Source organism: Mauremys reevesii, linkage group 2, assembly GCF_016161935.1.
Source record: "Mauremys reevesii isolate NIE-2019 linkage group 2, ASM1616193v1, whole genome shotgun sequence".
Classification (NCBI taxonomy): Eukaryota; Metazoa; Chordata; order Testudines; family Geoemydidae; genus Mauremys; species Mauremys reevesii.
Window position 1 is genome coordinate 40,322,855 of NC_052624.1, and position 9,219 is coordinate 40,332,073.

General features: G+C 40.5%; 1 protein-coding gene across 5 annotated transcripts in view; it reads left to right on the forward strand.

Moving 5' to 3' along the window:
- ST8SIA6 (ST8 alpha-N-acetyl-neuraminide alpha-2,8-sialyltransferase 6) overlaps positions 1–3,283 on the forward strand; it is a 55,000-nt gene extending 51,717 nt beyond the window's left edge. For 4 of the 5 annotated variants that reach the window (XM_039521182.1, XM_039521181.1, XM_039521185.1 and 1 more), the window contains one exon: positions 74–3,282. The gene's annotated coding sequence lies outside the window, so the exon portion shown is untranslated. Of the gene's footprint in view, positions 1–73 lie in introns of all 5 variants that reach the window. The other variant, XM_039521180.1, reaches the window with a different exon arrangement.
- The last annotated feature ends 5,936 nt before the right edge of the window (positions 3,284–9,219 follow it).

The window sequence follows — 9,219 nt, forward strand, 5'->3', positions numbered from 1 at the left end:
GAATCTAATATACAGTTTACTTACGTACAGGAAACAGTAACACATATTGTTGTTGTTTTTGTTTTAATTTCAGGGTGGTGATTCCAAAGGAGAACATTTGTGTATATCTCAGAAGTTTGGTAATGGATTTGATATGATGTTGTTTTGTGAGCATTAAACTGCACTATTATAATTTTGGAAATATTTTACACTTAAGGAGAAAAGTGAATGAATTTTGACATAGTGATTGCTACATTTTTTAACTTCTTGTAATCAAAATGGTTTATTCAAACAAAATTTATCCGGAAAATCTTTGGAACTCATGACTCTTGGTTAAATTTAACAAAGCACAATCTCAAGATGGTGCCACTATGTGACATTTGTAATGTTTTGCTTGTTAAATTATTATAATTTAAAAATGTTTTGACATTTTTGTTCTTTTCATACAAGGTGGACGTAAGTGTGTATTTATTAGCTCCATGGTATGATGTGTTAGATTTGGCAATGGACTTTTTCTACTGAAGACCTTGATCCTGCAAATTCCTCCACTAAGTGGAGTAGTTATTGCAGAAAAAAGTCATTTTGATTGTGGAATAGAGTGCCCGCACTAGGGTGTTATACCACCAGTCAGTTTCTCCGAGTAGATAAGCCCTTACCCATGTGTTTAATTTTATGCACTGTGAGTAACCTCTTGGATGTAATAGGACTACTTGTTTGCATGTGTGTAGGCTTTTGCAGGATCAGAGGCCTATGATATTTTTAAAACCACGGTTTAATTAATTGCATTCTCTTTTCGGTTCAGTTCAACTCCTGCTAAGGACAATGAGCTAGATTCTATGCTGCGCCTCCCAGAACCCTGGTAGTGCACACCATTATGGGCATTTCTCCTCCACCACAGTTGTACATCTCTGCCCGTATACGAAATGGAGCTGTCAGCCAAAGAAACCAACTGCAAAAACCTCAGTCACCCTTTGTTTCTTCCTGCAGCTCACTGACATCAAGACATAAAACCTACCAAGGAGTTAGGAGATCTGAGGCATTCCATTAAAACTCAACAGCAGAGCTCTTCCAGTGTCCTGCCCCAAGCTGCATGCCCTATGCCAGGGATTGTAGTGGGGGTAGGGTTGTGTATGGACAGCCCCATACTAGTCTTGTGATGAAGTTCTCCCCTGGCCCCTTGTGGTTCCTGTATGGTCCCTAAACACCAGTGGAGACACATATAGGGGCCAGAGCAGAGGCAAAGTTGGCCCTTCTGGAAAGAACCTTAACGTAGCAGGAGTTGAACTGAACCTTTGTTCCTGTGCTTTTGATTTACAGGAAGTGATGTTCCTTTGCACATTATTATTCACAGATTTTAATATAGAATAGGACAAAATTCTAATAACCCACGTCTGCTACCAGCAGAATCTCCAGGATCTCTTGGAGAGTCTATTGAATGGTCAAATCAAATATATAATTTCTTTCTTATCCTTTGTACATACTGCGCTCAATCTCAGATATGTTTACTAAACATCATCTTTGACCATAGAACACTAATTCACTCTACATTAGATTAAACATTAAATATTCCAATCATTGAGCTTAGCTGTGAGCAAAGTATTGGGGGGGGAAAAAGATTGTTTAAACAAAGTGAATATAAAAAATATACTCTGTTTTTTCTTGAAATTTTATCTGTTATAGAAATATTCCTACACTCCTGTGAAATTGAAGTATATTTAATATATTTGTCATTTACACGTTTTAAATGTGCATTTTTATATCTGCTTCATATTTGGCCCTTATGTTTATATTCTTAATATTAATTACATCAAAATACCTAATAAAATAAAATTATTCATTAAATTCTATTAGAATGAGACACAAGTTACAAAATATTTCCAAAAATAGGGGGGGAAGAGGAGTGATGCATCCGAATGGCAGAATTTTGAGACTATCACATTGAATTCTCCATTAACAAGTAACTCTTCACCTGTAAATTTTGAACAATTGCTTCCTAGATTTACTTCCTCTAGAAAAGTCTGACCAAGTAAAGACCCATGTTACACAAGAAGACTTCATTATCCGGGTGGTTTCAGAAGTGAGAGAATCTTTCTTCCATTTGCCTTTTTTATTTATGAGTTATTCCATTGGAAAAAACACACACATTTGCCTTTCTTGTGACTCCCCTAGTTGACTACAGAATGACCCAGTATAAAACTCTTACATACAGACATACTAAGGGACAGATTTTAAAACCTAGCCTGCCGTCGTGCAAGGGCAGCTTGTGGGTTCAAATAATGTCACCTAACATCCTGATCTGCAACTGGATCACCTGAGTGCACCCCTGCAGACTCTCTCCTGAATTCAGAGTGTGGAATCCAAAATGATCGACACAGGTGCAGGGGTGTTTATGGGTAGATCCAGTTCCAGAATCTCTCTCTCTTTGAAGTCTAGCTACCTGATTGTACATATCAGTTAGTTAAATATCTTGGTGAGATTAATTGTGCCTGTAGACAATTGCAAAGCTGACAGGTGCAAAATCATGGCTGCAAATTGAGATACTGGTTGAAGCAGATTTAAGAATTAAGCTTCTTTACAGACCATCTCTACTTTTGTTTTAGTCGATGTGATGCATAGACTCAAATTAATGGAGAGTGGTAAATGGGGAGATTCTAAACTACATGACGGTGTATAAGGTTATAAGTAAACATACATTTTCATTTTCAAGATCACGCCATCCATCATAACACATAACTATGGTCTCAGACAGGTTTAAAACTTGTGTCCCTGGCTTGAGGTTTCAGTGTCTCCAAAATGTGTATCGTTTTTGGGTTCACTTTTATTTTGTTTGTTTTATATGTGACTATCACAGTAGTTATTACACATCCTTTGAGCTGTTATGACTGTGCATTTCACCAGAAAAAAATGACGCTGATAGTGTAGGCTCTGCTAATGTTATTTCCAAAAAGGTCTCTTAAAGATTTATCACTGCACATTTTTATGCTTTAAGATATAAACTTGCTATTGTCTGTTCTCACACATTAGGGTGTTACAGTATAATGTACAAATGTCTCTGCAGCATTTAGGCAGAGGCATGCAATGCCCCTCTACTGTACGTGTGCATCGCCACTTGCTTTTATAACAGGAAATTGAGGTGAAGTTGTATTGTTGAGACATCCATCAGTTGATTTTAATTTATACTTTGTTTTATGTTTTTAAGTGCCTGATGATTTTATGTCAGAACAAACATTGGTTTCACTGTTATGATGCATTCTTAAGACACTGCACCGTTTCCATATTGTTCTGTAATGGAATATTTTTGCAATTTCTGTTTGGAAATAAAGACTTATTAGACATATCTGTGTGCTTTTTTTATACTTAAGACATACTATTAAAAATACACCTTTCAACAAGAAGTTAGATGGTGCAGTATATTTGAACTGTATATTTACAGAGGTTCTCAAATAGAGATATAGATTGGGGGGAAATGGACTGTAATTCATCAATAAATATATATTCTGTTCCATAATTACCAGCAATTGCAGACCACAAGCAAATGTTTTCCATTCCTTTGTGGGGATACCCTTTGTTTCTTCGCTTCATTGTTTTGAATCACTTGGAAATGCCTTTTTTTATTTTTAGTGGATTGGTTAAAAGAAAACAACTTTTTTTTTTTTAAATCATTGCTGCATTTTTCTTTTCAAAAAATGAAAAGTTAAACACATTTTTAAAACAGCAATTAAATGAAAATGTGACAAACATCTGGTTTGAAGGTACAGTATTTAGTGAGTACCGTAGACAATAGTATGGATTCTTTATTAAAGTCATTTTTGATCATATAGAAATCTAGGACACAATAGTTCTAAGTTGACACATACAAGAAAACAACCCTCAAGTGGATGAATTTCAGAGGGAAAGTTTAGCCCACGAAAGCTTATGCTCAAATAAATTTGTTAGTCTCTAAGATGCCACAAGTACTCCTCATTCTTTTTGCTGATACAGACTAACATGGCTACCACTCTGAAACTCCTCGATGGATTTGCCTTTCAGTCTAAGAAGAGCAGGTGACTTAGCTTCTATGTTACATATTTGTGAGATTCTCCAAATAGAATCTGACTGTTTTATCAAATCAGGTCAAATATGTACATGTTTGTGGTGTGAGTTTTTATCCTCTAGAGCAGAGGTTCTCAAACTGTAGTCCACAGACAGAGCTCCATTCAGGTGGTCCATGGATAGTTCCTGTTAAGGTGCGTGCCTCAGCGGCCGCACACAAGACAATGAAGGGCCATCCAGCTAGTTAATGAAACCATGCAGGTGTGGCTCCACTAATTAGGTGCCTAGACCCTTGTCATAGGTTCCACCCCCACTCTGAACTTTAGGGTACAGATGTGGGGACCTGCATGAGAAACCCTAAGCTTAATTACCAGCTTAGATCAGTATGCTGCCACCACCCAAATATTTGAGTCATTTGGGAAACTGTCTCTTCCCCCCCCCCCCCCGCCCCAAAAAACCTTTCCCTCCCTGGATAGCTTTGAGAGACTCCTCCACCAATTCCCAGGTGAACACCTATCCAAACCCCTTGGATCTTAAAACAAGGAAGAATTACTCATTTTCCCCCCTCTCCCCCCCCAATCCTTGGTGAGTCCAGATCCAATCTCCTTGGATCTAAAAACAAGGAAGATCAATCAGGTTCTTTTTTTTAAAAAAACAACAACTTTTAATTAAAGAAAAGAAAGGTAAAAGGAAAAAACCTCTGGGAGAGATTAGCATACCAGCTACTCTCACAGACAACAGATTTAAAACACAGAGGATGTTCCCCTGGGCAAAACTTAGTACACAAAAGAATCCCCAATTTGATTATTCCTCTAACTGCACAAAGACAAAGTCACAAAAGAAAATAAACATAAACCTATTTATTCGTTTCTAATACTCACTACTCTGATAAGAGGCTGGTTCCTTGATCTTTTCCACGCTGGCCGAAACTGACCAAGACAAAGGGAACTTCCCTCCTTCCTTTGGAAACATCCTGTCCCCCCATTGGTTCCTCTGGTCAGGTGTCAGCTAGGCTAGATGAACTTCTTAACCCTTTACAGGTAAAAGAGGCCTTAACCCTTAACTATCTGTTTATGACAACCCTGGAGAAGAAAAGATGCACATGTAAGGTGAGGTGGTGGCCTTGGGTGGAATAGGGGGTAGGTGGGAGGGGGCAGTGGGGTGACAAGAGGGGATGGGGGGCTTTTGCAGCATGCAGGGCTGCAGCTGCCAGGGAAAGATGGCCTTCCTTCCCAGTCTCAGCAATGTGGCTGCTGTGGTGGGGGAGATACCACCCCCTTCCCCAGCTCGGGGGCTACCGCATCGGAGGAGAGAGGGAGAGACTCCCCTCCATCCCCGCCCCAGCTCAGGGGCTACCGCATTAGGGGATAGAGGGAGAGACTCCCCTCCTTCCCCGCCCCAGCTCGGGTGCTACCACATTGTGGGGGAGAGGGAGAGACTCCCCTCCTTCCCAGCCCCAGCTTGGGGGCTGCCCTGGAGGGGGAGAGAGGGCATATCCATCACATTAGAAAGGTAAGACTACTTGATATTAAAATATGAGGTGTGCTTTTATTTGTAAAACAAAAAAAAATAATTTTTTATATAGTGCTTTTATCCAAAGTGCTTTACAATAGTTAGCTAATGGTATAAACAACATTTGGAAAGATCATTAAGTGGTCCACTGAGACCCTTAGCAATTTTCAAGTGGTGCATGGAAAAAAAAAAGTTTGATAACCACTGCTCTAGAGCCCGTTAGGGACTGAATTGCAGTTGCCAAAACATATTTGAATCAGACCAGAGAATTAGGAATGAAAGGATACACTTTTGTCAGTTTCTGACAATGTTTAAAAACAACCCATTTCTTTTCTTTGTTATGCAAACAACTGAAGATGAATACATGAGAAATAAAGAGACTAATAGGTCCCAATTATATGTGGCGTTGCTAATCAGATATGCATTTCTGCATCAAAAAGAAAATGCTTTAGAGTGCTTTAGAGCACTTAAGCTAGCTGAAGTGTTTATCTGATGAGATGCCATTTGACTTGAGATATCATACACTAATTTTGAAATATAAGAGCACAATGGGGTATGCTATTTGCTATGCTGAAGTCAAATCATTGCCAAATATTTAGATATGCAAATGCCAGTTTCTCAGCTGCTGTCACCTTATGGCATATTTTCACATATAATCCTGCTTGGTAACTAAAACCTGTCTTTGAAAACACCTTATTGGTAATGAAACCTGATGGATTGTTAATCTAGGAGCTAAGGGCAGTAGGTCTCTGTGGTCTCCTCAGAGAGAGGTAAGGGTAGATATGTCAACAAGTTTCCCACAAAGTTTGTGATTCCCTCAGAACCTAAGCTCCTGTTTAAAAAAGAAGAAAAGTTGGCGTCCCTTCTTTGTGTGAAATTAGCCTTAACTATAGAAACCAGCACACTGCTATTTTGTTTAGTCTGTGACTGGAAAGAATGAAGAAAAAATATGAACATTAAGGTCTCACATTATCTCAGATACTATGGCAATGAGCATGTTTTAAGAACCTGTATGGAATGGAGTAGCACACAAAGCACTAGACTGAGCCACCTGGATACTGGATGGTAGAATTTTGCCAAAATTAAAATGTTCAGTCTGGAGTCTGTAAATGGGACTGAAATTGTTTAACCATGTGACAGAAACATGATACCGCCCTGAAAGTTCTACGGATTTACAGTTCAAATTCCACTTGGGGCAGATGGTTGTGTGAGTATTCCCAGTACACTCACAGCAACTCAGGACAGAATGTGCACCACTGTCCTATCAGGGACACTAAACTGATTCATTTGTCACTTATCTAGCAAAGTAAGAGGAAATACTGGGTATTAGGTGCATATGAGATAAGGGGTTAAAATGGAATAACTTTTTATTATTATATTTTCCTCTTTCTTTTCCAGGTATTTCAATACATCTTTATGCAACAAACAAGCAAAAACTGTGTCATTTGTCTGACTCCAAACATACAGAAATTCTAGGGTATTAGTCAGTTTTGTTTAGATGCTGATCTCCTTTCCGAGACAAAAAATGCCACCCATGTGCTTTGACATGTAGGGGAATTTGATGGTTCCAGCAGTGAAAGTGGGGAGTCCCAGCAGCGAGGGAGGCAGCTGCACACTGAGACACACTAGGTAACTCCTCCCCATCTTGGGTGTCTCTGGTACCCATTAGCCAGCTGGGACATAGGGGTGTTGATTGGCCAGCTCCCAGGGTTTAATCTGAAACATGGGCCATGTGGGGCATCTTTTGACTCTGTTCCAGCAGCCCCATCCTAGCCACCCCGAATTAGGAATGGGAATCTGGCTTGACAGATGCTGTGGGTCTAGCCCATCACCCATTTGGGTGTCAGGAAGGAATTTTTTCTCCCATGGGCCAATTGGCAGCAGACGAGGGAGATTTTCATCTTCCTCACAGCACTGTCAAGCCACAGGGGGTTAAGTAGGAAGGTATGTTGTATCTGACTGAGGCACTTGAAGGGAGTTGTTAATTCACCTAATTTGCAGTCAGTTTCCAGTGGGATAAAATGTACAGTTCCCAGAGGTTAAAAAAAACAGGGATTTGGTGATGAGCCAGGGGCTCATGGGATAGGGTGACACCTTGTGGCCTTCATGGGCTGAGGTTCCTATCTTTCTGCACCCTTGCCATGGGAAGGGTGCTAGGACTCAGAGCAAGCTGAGTCCTGGGGACCGAGGGGTGTCAAGGCTTAGGAGAGCAGGGCCAGCTTTAGGCTGATTCCCCCGATTCCCTGGAATGAGGCCCCTCCTGTATACAATACTATAAAATCCCTCCTGGCCAGAGGCATCAAAATCCTTTTACCTGTAAAGGGTTAAGAAGCTCAGGTAACCTGGCTGATACCTGACCCAAAGGACCAATAAGAGAACAAGATACTTTCAAATCTTGGGGTGGGGGTGGAAGGCTTTTGTTTGTGCTCTTTGTTTTTGTGGTGTTCGCTCTTGGGACTAAGAGGGACCGGACATCAATCCATGTTCTCCAAATCTTTCTGAACAAGTCTCTCATATTTCAAACTTGTAAGTGACAGCCAGGCAAGGCGTGTTAGTTTATCTTTGTTTTCTCAACTTGTGAATGTTACCTTTGCTAGCGGGTTTATCCCTGTTCTGTTGTAACTTTGAAACTAAGGCTAGAGGGAGTTCCTCTGGGCTCTTTGAATCTGATTACCCTGTAAAGTTATTTTCCATCCTGATTTTACAGATATGATTTTTACATTTTCTTTTTAATAAAATCCTTCTTTTAAGAACCTGACTGATTTTTCCATTGTCCAAAGACCGAGGGGTTTGGGTCTTTGATCACTTTGTAACCAATTGATTAGGATATTATTCTCAAGCCTCCCCAGGAAATGGGGTGTAAAGGCTTGGGAGGATATTTGGGGGGAAGAGGAACTCCAAGTGGTCCTATCCCTGTTTCTTGTTAAATCACTTGGTGGTGGCAGCATACCAGGTTTAACCTAAGCTGGTAGAAATAAGCTTAGGGAACTTTCATGCAGGTCCCCACATCTGTACCTTAGAGTTCAGAGTGGGGAAGGAACCCTGACATGGTGGCAGAGCGGTGGGATCATTTTTTAACCAAAAGCACAGCAGGATTTTAAAAGGACAAAATTTTCTTGTTAGAGTTTATTTTTTCCTCTGCCTGAAGGCAGAGGGGTCAAGTTACAGTAGCAAAGGAATTCACCAGCTGGGTTGTTTTTTTCTTTCTTTCTAACTCTCAGGTATAGCTAGGTTAAACACAGAAGCTAGGATGACAGACAGTGATGTCCAGAAAAAACTGGATTTAGCCAGACTGGAAGCACAAGAGAAAGAAAAGGAACATAAGAGACTGATCGAATTAAAACAACTCGAGAAAGAAGCTGCTGAAAGAGAAGAGAAAGCCAAAGAGGCTGCCCACAGGGGAGCTATGGAGGCAAAAGAAAAAGAAATGGAGGAGAGGGAAAAAGAGAGGAAGCATGCACTGGAGATAAAGATGGCAAGGGCTAAGCATAATATACCAAGCAACCCTGGAAATCCTCCTCCAGGTACCACTTCCCATACCAGAAAGTTCCCCACCTACAAGGCAGGCAATGATACCGAGGCCTTCTTAGAAAATTTCAAAAGGGCCTGCCCTGGGTACTAGGCATCTCTACAGACCAGTACATGGTAGAGCTAAGGCCGCAGCTCAGTGGACCCTTAGCAGAGGTGGTGGCTGAA